Raw genomic sequence first — 13331 nt, 5'->3', positions numbered from 1 at the left:
TAGAGAATCTCTAAGCAAGACTCAGCAAACAGTTGTAATGAGCTGGCAGTGCTGCATGTAGAAGCTGAGTGACCAGAGCACTCGGAGTAGTACCCCGTGTTTGTTCATGTTTCAGTTCACGGACCACTAAAGGAAAATTTCACTTTGAGAGCATACAGTGGCTGAGGCAATGGCTATATCACTGTTTTCTGACACCAGCAATGAAGCTTTGTGTAAAGACAAGATTTGCCATAGACCTCAAAGGTATAGCAGCAAGCACTGTTGTCCAGAGTAAGATCACTAGAATCCTTCTATATGTGCACCTTGTTGCAGAGAACGACATGAACTTGAAGCCTGATAAACTCAAGAATGAAATGCTTCTGAGCAATAAAGTAGCATTCAGCCTAATTCTCACAGTTCAGAGACTTCAGGAACTGACACCTGCTGCTACTTTTCTTTATGGATGTAATGATAAGATGGTTTGGGTGTTGTTTTTTGGAGTTAAAGTTGTTTTGGAGTAGGAGATTGAGAAGGGAAAAATGCAGGAGAGCAGGGATGTCAGTATTCCAGATGTTCTAGAGGCAGGGCAGGAAACTAGGTACAGCCCCGAGAGCAATGCCATGTGCCAGTGGCACTGAGTGAGAACATAAGGTCTTCCTTCATGTCCAGCTCCATTAAGTAATATCAGAAATGGTACCAGAGCCACTAGATTCTGTCTAAACCTGCAGGAGTCCGTATTTCACTTGATGGAGGGTTTATGTAACCAGCAGCATTTTGAAACTGTGTGTCAGAAGTACTTTACCAGAAGCCACATGTAACAAAGCAGGATGCAGCTTACATGAAACTGAAATGGACAAATGAGATTAATTTTATTTTAAAAAATTGTTTAATTTAGAGAATAACACAATCATAAACCTGGCCTTTAACTATCAGCTTATTGTCAGATCTTAGGAGAGTTTCTTGAATCCTCAGTCTTTTATGGGCACAAAAACAGCTGAGGATGCCAAGTTGAATAAACTTTCTAATAGGAAGAGCATCTCATCTCCTGACTCAAGTCTCTCCAGAGTAGAATAGGTGGTCCCCCTGTGCACAGCTTATTTCAACATATCTCGTGGTGACTCCAGGGTCATTCTTAGGACATTTCACACTTTCCAATGCAATTCTCTGCCTCTTCCAAGATTTTTCAATACCTTTCTCATCACTTCTTTATTCTCTTTGGTTCTTCTCCACTTCTCCCTGGTTTGCTTTCTTGCACTCCTCTGAGCCCTGAATTATCTACCAAAACAACCAATTTCAGTGTCACTCAAAATAAGCCTCAATCTGAGAAATCTCCACTTGATTTTTCTTCCATATGTGGGTCTGGTCAATAGTAATGTGGTAGATTTTCCTGTTAGTGACTGAATTCTGTCCATGGCAGTTAGCAAGCTAAATTCTGAATCTCTTGGAAACTTATTGATTAGACATTTTGGTCAAACAAAGTACTGGTCTCTGCATTGGATAACTTGTCCCAGATAATTTTTTGAAGCAGCAAAGGGACTTTAAAAGCAGGCCTCAAGACATTACTTTTAATGACATCCATTTAACTAAGCAGATAATTTTGCCCAATTAATATAGGTGCCTGTTTCTCTGTTGTTTCTCTGGGAACGTAGTGTTTATGGATATTAATTAAATTCTTCCCATGCAGTTTGCATTACTTGGTTTTGAGTAGCTCTTACTCAAAAAACAAAAAGGCTGTTTCATTAATTGGTAATGTTAGTTTGAAAGAGACTTCATTTCTTGACTGCTTGAGTGGCACAGTGTTTCCTCAGATGCCTAGAAGCTGTTAGTAATAAATATCACTTGTGCCTGTCTTACTTTGTTTGGACTGCTGTCTTCATTACTAGGTCATTTTTGTCAATTTCAATAAAATAATCAAACTTTGTTTTGGGACATAGCAAGTGATACTGCAATTTGATTGCCACGTTTGACTACACATCAGCAACAGCATCTTTTTTTCTAAACTTTTCAGCTTAAAGTTTTCAGCCTTGCCTGCAAGGTCAGGATCACACCACACACCACAGCCCCCCATTTTAGTGATGAAATTCAGCTTCCCAAAGGAAGGAAATGGTGTGCCTGGCCTGGACAGGTGGGTATTTTCACAATGACCATTTTCAAGAGGCCCTGTTCCTAGAGAGATGAGTCTGGCAGTCTAGGTTACAGAGTGTGACTGACAATAACTAACTCTGTAAAACATAAAGCATGTGCACCTGCAGTGTCCCTGGATGAAATTACCTCCAGTGCTCACCAGCCTCCAGCCTGGGGCATCAGCCCAGACATAGCACCTCTCCAACATGGGCTGTGGGCCAGAGCAAATGCAGGGCAGGAGATGCTTGGATGACTGCAGACCAAAGAGAGAGCTGGTGCCTCCCTAGGATTTCCACTTTCCAGAAAATGGGGGTGACCTCATGACACCCTCTGCCTTGTCAATGCTGAGAGTAAGCAAAGGGTCTCCTCAGCAGCCCCAGAAGGAAAGTGCGGCAGGATAAGAGGAGGGAAGCATGAGCAGAGCCTTGCTTTTGTGCAGGACAGTGTCCTCCAGCAGTGCACCCACAAACTTGCACCCGCCTCACGCTCAGTTTTCCTCCAGACAGTGTCGATGCATTTTCGGTTTCAAGTTTTTTGCCTGAAGTAGTGGACAATGTTAATAATACAAACCCAGGAGCACTTTGTTACCATAAAAGATGACACACAGTAATTTCATTCTGTTTTACTATGTATCTCCTGCAGCACCAATGCATCCTGCTGAGAGGACCTGACAGATCTCCTCCCAGTACTGACCTTGCCTGAGGTGGGGGTGAGCATGTCAGTGGAAGGTGGCAAGTGCTCAGGGCTTGACTTGGCCTGTGGGCTACTGCCTAGAGGAAACCAAACAGGATGAAGATTCTGGTGGGAGATGGCAATATTTTTTTTAAGACCTAACATCTAAAATTTTATCTAAGAATATGAATTTTCCTTATTGAAGTGACTTCAGTATGTAGAGTTGTTTGACACATATGACCGGTGTTGGTTATGTTGTCCTATACAGCAGTGACCTCGAGGGCCAGTGCAAAGGGGAGTACCGGGCATATCTCTAACATTTGCCAAGAGCATTGATTGCAGGGGTGAGCTCAGCAGCCATCTCCACCTATCCTAAGAATCAATGGTGATGTCTGACCCCTCTTAGAGGCTAAGCCAAGCAATTAGATCGTTTGACCATGGGGTAGTACACGCAGCTCTTAGCCTGGATGGCATATGAAGTCCTCTCCTCCAGGAGACCACCCCAACTAACAGCATATTCATTAAGCTTTCCCAACCTCTTTCTACAGAAGACACTCCCACCCCCTGGTGCAGAAAAGATACAAGATTCTTGGGCCTCAAAAGAGCAGGTGAGAATGGGACAGGATTAGTGCCCAACTGTAAAAGGTCTATGTGGAGGAATGACGGATGTGCTGGGTCCTGGATTCTGCTCTAGAGGGTCATTTGAACTTGTAGAAGCAGGAAGCCATTTCAGGTTGTTGCTCTGACTCAAATATGCTTAACTCAGGGGTGCAAGACTTCCAAAATCAGTAAGACATGGATTTTCAGACATATTGCTGTTTTACTAAAAGCAACCTAAGCATAAAACCCCCTTGCCTTGTATGTCATGTCATTTTTCATTAGCTTCATCCTCAGAAATCCAGTCTTCCAGTATATAGATTTAGGTACACATTTGTTTGGGAACATTTGCTTGAGAATTTAATTCCTGGAGCTGATGTGGAAATACTCTGCATCACCATGCTGTTCCTTGACCAGTTAGATGCCTTAGGAGAGAGGACATACAAAGTATTACTGCAGGTTGCTGATATATTAGCGATGAACATCACTAGGAATAAACAGTACAGCCACCAACACACGTGAAGAAAAGCCAGACTCTTCTCTCTGCTGCACAACAGGAAATCCTGAGCAAGACACTAATGAAATCAGATGAAGCCTTCACTGCAGAAGCAATGAAGTGCTGTGTGGAAGCTAATCTAGATGCTGTCTAGTTTAGCACAGTCACCCTCTACTATAGGAACTAAATGATGTATAGAGGTTTTATTTGTCTGGTCTGTGTCTTCATCCACTGCCCATTGCAGATGGGAAATATGTCAGCTTTTCTCCTTCTAAAATATTGTACAGAGATACCGAGGTGTATAGACATAGATGTTTTGGTAAAAGTTCTATCAGCTGTCCCTTTATTGAGTAGGCAACAGTATTTTGGCTTTGAGAGAGACTCTGAGCCCAGTGGTTTTGGTCCTTTTTTCTCTCTGCAGTGGATATGTTGTACAGCATATAAAAAGCTGAGCTAGAGTGCTACAAATGGATGTCAGTTGTTTCACATGGTAATGGGAAAAGAATGAGTAAAACCACACTCAGATAAACAATACTCCTCACTGTATCTACTAACACTCAGATTTTTTTATTAAAATTTTTGTGGAATTATTTTGAATGTTATATAGGCAGCACTACGTTTAATCTGAATAAAGGAGATGTCTTTCATTTCCATTAAGTTATAATCAGCAGTCCAAAACATAAATAAAAAGCAAACCTCTTTTATTAAGTTTAAAGATATGAATGCCTGCCTGGATTGATTACATTAGTTGTTTTTTTTGTTTGCTGATTACATATAGGATGCCAACCTGTTGTGCTGTGTATTACTAGTGAAAGCGTTTTAGGCAATGTTTGTTAAATTAATTTTATATGTTTATTTAATTTAATCTTTGACATCTTTAAAACCAGTGCAAGCATTTCAAACTTTGAAAGGAGTAAAAACAAAAATTTAGCAGTGGCCAAATGAAGAGCATCCTGGAAAAGCTAGATCTGAAAATGGCTATTTCTTTGGCAAAGTTTTAGGTCCCAACTACTGACATTAAATTGGAATATGGTAACCATTAAGAGTCATCAGTTGCTGAAGTGCCCCTAAAGAAGGTGCTTCAGGTGACTGACACCTCCTAGAGAGGCAAACAGATGCACACCTACTAAGAAAGAGGAAAGCTTAATGGTATGCCCAGCCACCAGATTGAAACTTGTGAATACCCAGATCAACTTGGACACTGTGCTATTTCCTCCTTTCTTCCTTTAGAGCAGATACATCAGCTATTGTAACTTGCTGGATGGCTTCCCCTCTGCCTCCAGACAGCAGACAGACCCATTGTAGGCCACCACTTCAAAAACAAACAAACAAACAAATCCCAAAACTTAACATAAAAATTAAAATCATACTAATAATAATAATTAAAAAAAAAACATCTCAGCCAATTCATTATAACGCTTGAAAGGAAAGATTCATGAAAAAGTCTTTGGCACAGCCATTAGCCAAAGGGCTGGATAGGAGTTTGCTGGCAAATTTGAAATGAGAATTATTGGACATTAGAATGGTATTCTTGAAAATAAAGACTAGAGTAAATATCTGTGTCAGTGAAGCATTACAGTCTAAACAGAACTAATGCCATGACGTACCGGTCATAAATATAAGTGCTGCTTTAGCTGTTGCTTTTAAATTTTTAATTATTTTTTTCTTTTAAGGGGTTATGTAACATACACAGCTTTACTCTGGATAATAATTTGTGACATGCTCATAAAAGACTTTGGCAGAGACACAGTCTGTTACAGAAAAACATTGCCAGCAACGAATAAATATCCTTGCCTCGAAATATCTGATCGCATTGGAAAGGAAAACAGAAATCTAGCCCACCCAAGAAATGTTCTGGTCTGTTGCCTGCCCACACAGACAGTGAGAGGGGAGCAGGTTGCGGTGGAAATGAGCACATCCTCACAATGTCAGCCCGTTGGTGAAGTGTTCACTGGGAGCCTGGCTAGGGAACCAGCTAACAGCTGGTCATCAGCATGGGCAAAGGCAAGAGGCTGGGCTTTAGGAAGGACCAGCTCTCCTACCTTAAGGGTATGCCCCCCCTGAGGTCATCAGCCACCTCTGTTCTTGTCACAACAGTCAGAAACCCAGAAGATATAAAATGTGCTTTTCCCACACACCATCATTTCTAGTGATGGTGATGGTCTTACTGATGGAAATCAAGCACCCTCCACTTCATCACTGGCCTCAGAAACACAGTGACGAATGGCCACGCAAACTGCAATTCCTGTTGCTAACAGTGAGAATTGACCCTGGCAAGACTTAGATTCCTTAAACTGTGTTTCCATTATCAACTTTATTGTTTTAGCAGTGGAAAAAGCAAACAACAGGAGGAAGAGCAACCAGGCATAAAGAAAACACAGCAAAATGTGTCTTTTCTGGTAGAAAGTGGTGGGGGTGAATTTCCTACCTACTTACATTTTTTTTTCTCTGACTCTTATTTTCAGCTAACTGGTGCAGAAAGGTTCAATTTGATAAAAATTCCCAAAGTGCACCTCCCCTTGACCTTCTTAGCATAGCTGAGTAGACAATGACAAAAGCGATGTCAAAATTACAAGTGGTTTATGTACCTGAGGTACTTCAAAGCCTTCAGTAAACAATTTAAAATGCGCACATAAGAGAAACAACAGTAATTCTTTTTAAAAATCCTCCTTCTTAAACTCAAATTTTCTTGGGGGCCCTGTAACTCCTTTTAAGGAGAGGTCAGACTGGGTGATATATACAGATGTCACACAACCTCCTCAAACCAAGGCAACCCTCCAGTATCTAGTTAATATTAATAATACTATAGGTACCCCACCTCAGGTATCCAGCTAGCTCATGTCTATCTGAACTGAAATACGGCCAAAAGAAGCTCCTATATGCTCACCTGTTACCATGGAGCAGCTGTAATCAAGTCCTTTATAGGTATAAGATTTCTACTGCAAAGCCTGAGCTCTCAGTGCTCAAGTTTATCTTCTCACCTCTGCTTTAATGGGGACAACACTAAAAAATGCAAAACACAATCTTATTTCTGCAGAGCTAATAGGAGCTCCCAGGCTTTAGAAGTTTTATTTATTGTTCTTGCAAGAGCTGAGCAAGTCAAAGTGGGAATATAGGCAGGTAAATGCACACAGGAGAAACCTGGAAAGAAACACCAGGAGAAAACAGTGTCTGATTGAATACGAGACTCAAAAATCCAAGTGTAATTTGAACAGCAATAATGCGAACATTCTCCATTTTCATCATTGCCATGTGTCAGAAAGTAGTATTTCTGTACAGGACAACAGCCCTGGGAGGAATCCTGTAGTACTGGCTGCAAGCAGAGCCAGGATTTCAAGACCCATTGACAATGTATTGTATTGTTAATAACTGAAGTAATTCTGGGTTAGTCTTTTATATTGACATAAAAAAATAAAAAAATAAAGGATCTAGTATTTCCTTGTAATATTTTCCTAGTATTGAGCACATACTAACCAACTTTATTTCCACTGCTCTCAAATGAAATTCAAAACTCAACATCGCCAATTTAATTTTGTCCAAAATGCTAACTGAGGCCAAGATAGACTGGTTAATACTTGAATGCAGATCCATCTTGCAGCCCTGGGTATTGCAGAAGTTGTTTCCAAACAGCGGATGATAATTAGGCTACAAAAACTAAATGGAGATATGGGCCTCTAATGTTGCAGGACTGTTGCACTGGTGACAAATGGGAATTAGAAAATTTCAATGGAACTGGAAGTGAGATAATGCATCTGGCACATAGACTAATAAGAAATAGGGCAAAGAAAATGCTAGATTTATTTATGGACTTACACACAGCTAAGTAAATTTCTGAATTAGTTAATCATAGGGAAGAATCTCTCACTTTAATGAAATGGAACACAATGGAAGAAATGTATCTAGAAAGAATTCAGTGTAAGATCTTGAATTCTGTAAAATATTTTGTTTAAAATAATCTATTTAAAAAAAAAAAAAAGGAAAATTAATTTTAAGACTACTAATTTAAAATATATTTATAAAAAATTATTTTCCTTTTTTGGTTTTTTTTCCCCAAGGCTGCCAGAACGGTAATGAATTAGTATCTTTTTTTCTTTTTTTTTAAATGCTACATTAATCAAATGTATGATAAAAAAGAACAAAACAACCTTTCTTTGGCACTAACTAGTTGATTACTTGTGAAAATAAGTCTAATAAGACTTTGTGTACTCCTGGAAAGGCATTATTTGTCTTTCTGACTAAAACCTTGAGGTGTATCACAGAATCACAGAAACATTCTAGTTGGAAAAGACCTTTAAGATCATCAAGTCCAACCATAACCTAACTCTACTAACCATTAACGTAACTCTACCCAGTCCAGTTCTTACACTATGTTCCCAAGCACCATATCCATATATCTTTTAAACACCTCCAGAGATGATGATTCAACCAACTCCATGCACAGCCTTCTATTCCAGTGACTAATTATCCTTCCAGTACAGAAGCTTCTTCTAATATCTGATCTAAACTTCCCCTGGTTCAACTTGAGACCATTTTCTCTTTTCTTGAGGACCTATTTCTTAAATTTTCTTCAACTATTTCCCAAAAAAAGTGCAGCAGCATACCAGAACAAATTCCTGTTCATAAGAGGCTCACACCATGGATGAATATGACCACTAGTTATGTTGCCAGATTCAAATAAGATGTGGTGATCAACACAGCTGAGGCTCTGAACCAGTAATTTGACAAGGAAAAAAAATAAATGCTTCGTAGAAATTAGCATCCTGAACTGATGTAGAATCATAATACAAAGTGTCTGCTAAAAGTGTCACTGTGAGTATCTATATATTTTGCCCCTGGTAATTCCAAACATACTTATTTTGTTTTATGGCATATGAACCTAACCGTATCTTTGACTAAGTATTAGCCTGGAAAAATCATTGCTGAGCCTTGAAGGTGGATATGACTGTTTTCATCCCTATACATCAGCTAGAGTAATACAGGTTACATAAGGCTAAATGCTGATATCAGAGGTCTGGGCAGGCAGATTGCTTTTCTTTCTGCCTAGAGTAATACCTGTGCATTTTGATTGCCCCCAGTGGATTTGCTCACATCAAATACTCATCCAGTAACTGGGCTGCAGAAAACAATCTACTGATGAGATGTGAGCAGGGGCACAATCCAGTTCGCTCACTTTTACTGCCTTGGCAAATTGTGCTGCCTGGAGCAAGCAGATTATTAAAAACCCATCCTACTTAACCATCTACATCAATACATAGATGAGCTAAACAGAGAACCAAATCTATTGAGTAACAGGGGATCACTTTTACACAAGAACTTATCACGATCCAGCCTTACTTAAAACAAGAAAAGTGACAGGAAAAACATTATACACTGTTAATAAGATTTTCAGACATGTAGAAGTAATTGTAATATCCTGATCATGTGATTCATAAAAATCACCACTTGCATCTATAAAGTCTAACAAATGTGTGGAACCAGAACTTCTCCTCTTTCACCTATTAACTTTCATTATAAGTAGATATTGCAGGATGAGCATTTAACAGTGATTTTATATTGCAGTTCTCAGGTGGTTAAAGACATGGGGCTTTTAGTGTCATGGCATTTAAAACTGTCAGGTTTTCTATAACTACTCTTTAATAAAATACATTACTTAGTTGAACAATATGAGGCTCAGAAGATGTAACAGGTTAAGTACCTGAGATTCCCACACATACTGCCCATTAGGTGCTAAGCCGTTTGCAGCATTGGGTTCACTAGTGGGTGACAAATAAAATATATGTGTAGCAATGTAGAATACAGTCTTGGTATAAAACAGAAGTTGCCATCTGGTCTTCTCCTTTTGATACAAAAGGGCATGAGAGCCACACAAATGCAATGTAAATGCATTCAAGGCTATTTGCCCCCCTGCATACCTTTTGGTCTTACTGCAATGCATTTTTCTAGCCATAGGCATTAGTGGACAGAAACACTCTCAGTCCTTCTTGTCATTACTAATAGCTCTGATTAAGCTTGGCATGTAGCAGGCATTATTGTGATTGCTATAGATCGTTCACCTCAGGAAATTTGGCTATTCTCTCAAGGTTATTTCACGGTTTCTGTGATTGAGCTATTGCAGATGGGCTGATGACTTTTAGCTATTCTTCCTACCATAAGCCTTCACTAATTGCAGGTCCCTTCAGATAAAATCAAAACATAAGCTTGCCCAGAAGAGATAAAATTTGTAATTGGTATGATAGAAATTCCCCTCACTCCTGTTGTTTTCTGGAACAATTTTCAAAAGCTCTTGCTAAATCTTGAGAATGAAAAAAAAACAACCCAGAAATCCAATATACTGTTTTGTAAAACCCAACATACAGGATACAGTGTTAGCAATGAAACAGGTAAACAGCCACACCAGACAATGTTGATGAACATCAAATTTCTAAAACCCTCCTGTAACTAAACCCCAAGGTGTGAGTCCAAACTTTTTGTACCCAGTCCCTGCTTCTTTTAAATTTTATGTCTTTTTTTTTTGCAAAATCTCTTTATAATGCCCAGGTTACTGTTCAACAAAGGTGAGGGAGCCTTAAGCAAACTTTATCATTATTAGTTTCCTGTTCCTGTTTTAGGGCAAATGACCTCAGAGAACAGACAGGTTTTGACATTCCATTCACATGTTGCAATCTAGAACATGCTTTCATGTGGAGGCAGTGCAGATTTTTCAGAGGGGATTTGAGGATTTCTTTTGTTTCTTTGTTTTTTTACTCTCCCTGCTGTGTGTTCTTACATAGTTTCTGCTACCCTGAGCACCAAGATAACCGTGAAGTGTTAGAACTGTAAGACTATTAACTTAGTGCAGGAAAGACAGAAGTCAACTGGTATGTGAAATTTCCTGGTGTAAGAAGGTTTAATGTTGTTGCTGCTAGATGACCAGCTTTAAATCCAGCCAGAAGTTAAACCTCATAGAGCCATAGGAGTGTTCATTATGTTTTTTTGGAATGATGTTCCCTAGAGTTGTGTTATATTTTGGACCAATTAATTGCAGGATGAAATCAAAGCTTGAACTAGTCACTTAAAAAACGCATTTAAAATTTCCTCTAGTCTAAAAACATGGGGTATGTTCATTAGGTATGTTACATATGAAGCTATGGAAGCCAAATCCAGGCAATCTTAATTGTTGCACTAATGGAAGGAAGATAGTCCTAGTTCAAGGTGGGTTTTTTTCGGGTAACAGTGTGAGTTATAGAACAATGGTTGCCCTGGTATTGTACATAGATTTTAGTAAGTCATCTTTATTTTTCTGCTTTCCTTTATGTTGTTATCAGAACTCTATATAAACATCAGGGCAATGTAAAATAGTGCATCACTCTTAACCTTCAATTTCCAATGAAAATGGAGATTTCATGTCATGGCCACTATAAAATGATAATTCATTGAAATTCAATCATATGTATGTTGTAACACTGATTTTTTTATAGATTTCTGCAGACTTCTGCTACAAGATTTATAGCATGTGCTATACTGTTTTCCAGTCCTTCAATGTTCTAGTGTTAAAAAGTTTCTGACCTTTAAAGAGCCAAACTTGAGGGGTTTATTGACACTTTGTCATTCTAGCTCATCATTGTTCCTATATTCATCACTAGTCTTCTTCTGCAGATACCTACAACAGTGTGAAAATGGTAGCCAAGGTTATTTTATTTCCGAATGACCTTCACACACATATTTATAGCTCTTCAGAATGTCAGGGGATTTTCTCTATACTACAGTGTTGTTCCTTTTTCTCCTTCAAGTACTCCGCACATTCATACACAGTGATGTATGCTGAGTTTCCAGAGAAGTCCAGGAAGTGCAGTTAGCCACTGCTAGCACGGAAAGCAAAACCAAATAGGGTAATGATCTGAAAACACACTTCTCTCATGGAGCCTGCTTTATAGCTTGTCCTGATTATATACTGCTTTTGCGTTCCAATTACTGTGACTCCTGACAGCACAGGCATAGGTTTGTATAAATGTCTGGTACAGCCAAATGCTTGATGATCTAGGACTACATTAAGAGCTGTGTGTATTTCAGAAGAGGAAAGCAGTACAAAATAAATCAGTGTAATGTTCAAGCTAGCCATCCTTCACCTTTAGTAGCCCCTGGCCAACAATCTGGAGTAGAGAGACAGATGTAGGCAACATCATATCACGTTCTCCCTATCAAAATAGTCTATAGCAAGGTCAGCTTCCCTCAACTGAGTCCTGGTAGCAAACCTCATTGAGCTATGCATTACGTATTACTCATCCATCCCTGATTAAGACCACTGCTTTAAACAGAAATAAATATTTTTTTAAAAACTTTATTCATACCTGGGGACAAACTAAAAACTTATATGGCCTTAATTACAGTTTTTGTACTCTCCTAAAAATCAAAAAAGGCTTGAAAGCAGCTTGAATAAAGTAATTGCAAGAAATAGTATGACCCCAGTTGATTTGTATGAGGGTGAACTGTCGTACTGAGTACTCGGTTTTTATACAGTTGTAGCAATGAACTTTTTTAACAGGCAATAGAAACCTTTCCAATGGTAGCATGTTGTCTAGAGCCAGTCAGAGCTCACATTTTCTTTAGAATCAGTGACTTTGTGTCTGCATTAAAAAACAAAGTGAAACTGCAGTATCTCCTGTTACACAGAAAACCACTTATCTGTATTACTTTCCAGCATTGTCCAATCAAAGATTTTTTGCTATTTATAAACCTGCCTTCCAGTTTTGCCAAGTAAAAAGACACTTGTGGAGCCTTTTCTTCCTCTCTCTTTCCACAATGGAATTGTATTATTGGCATTTAAAATGTCTGGAAAGCCTTTAGATTTTGATAAAAATATTTTATTCAACTATTCAAACTTTATTCTTCTCAAATACTTAATTCCTTTAAATGTTTATTTCAACCAAAGGAACATATTCTGCAGAGTAATGTTGTTTACCTGCTAAAAAAGGACTGGGAATGGGCTTTCCTACTGGAATAGAGAACATTTCTTTAATAGATGCTTTATGAAGGCTAGTACAGAATAACTGATACCTAATTATCACTGATTATTTATGCTTGGTATCTACTTTAATGGAAATCTGAAATATCTGTTACTCAAAACCACATATCTTACATATAGTTATGGGAAGTTCTCCCCTAGGAGATTGATTATAACTTCTGAGTTTCATCTTACACAGAAGGTCAGGTTTCTTCAGTACTAGAGGCAATGGATATATAGCTCTGAATTTTAATAATGATGGATTTTAATATTACAAGCTGTCACGATCCTGTGTTCATATATGTGGCAATTTTTTATGATCTTGCCAGGATAAAACAAAGATAAAACAATATCGGGTGCACAAAAAGGCACCGGGGCTGGCATGCGGTCTTACCTCCTAGGACTGAACAGCAAAAGATGCAGCTGCCGTGCAGCTCACACCAGGAGAGGGAAGGCAGAGTCCAGCCGCACCAGCCTCCCACT

The sequence above is a fragment of the Apus apus genome, chromosome 2 (assembly GCF_020740795.1).
Source record: "Apus apus isolate bApuApu2 chromosome 2, bApuApu2.pri.cur, whole genome shotgun sequence".
Taxonomy (NCBI): Eukaryota; Metazoa; Chordata; class Aves; order Apodiformes; family Apodidae; genus Apus; species Apus apus.
Note: the sequence above shows the minus strand (reverse complement) of the source record.